Source organism: Arachis duranensis, chromosome 7 (genome assembly GCF_000817695.3).
Source record: "Arachis duranensis cultivar V14167 chromosome 7, aradu.V14167.gnm2.J7QH, whole genome shotgun sequence".
NCBI classification, from domain to species: Eukaryota; Viridiplantae; Streptophyta; class Magnoliopsida; order Fabales; family Fabaceae; genus Arachis; species Arachis duranensis.
Window position 1 is genome coordinate 55,437,130 of NC_029778.3, and position 471 is coordinate 55,437,600.

Consider the following 471-nt stretch of genomic DNA (forward strand, 5'->3'; position numbering starts at 1 on the left):
ATCCTTCCATGAGAAATTTGGATGATTTCTCCATGATGAGTTATAGGTGTTTCCATAAGGTTTACCCATGTAATTAACCTCTGCTATGGTAGGGTTCTCAGGATCATAAGCTTCTTCAGAAGCTGCCTCTCTAGTACTGTTGGATGCATGTTGCAATCCATTCAGATTTTGAGAGATCATGTTGACCTGTTGAGTCAACACTTTATTCTGAGCTAATATGGCATTCAGAGCATCAATTTCAAGAACTCCTTTCTTCTGAGGTATCCCATTATTCACGGAATTCCTCTCAGAGGTATACATGAACTGGTTGTTTGCAACCATGTCAATGAGTTCTTGAGCCTCTTCAGGCGTTTTCTTTAGGTGAATAGATCCACCTGCAGAATGGTCCAATGACATTTTCGAAAATTCAGATAGACCATAATAAAATATATCTAATAAGGTCCATTCTGAAAACATGTCAGATGGACATCT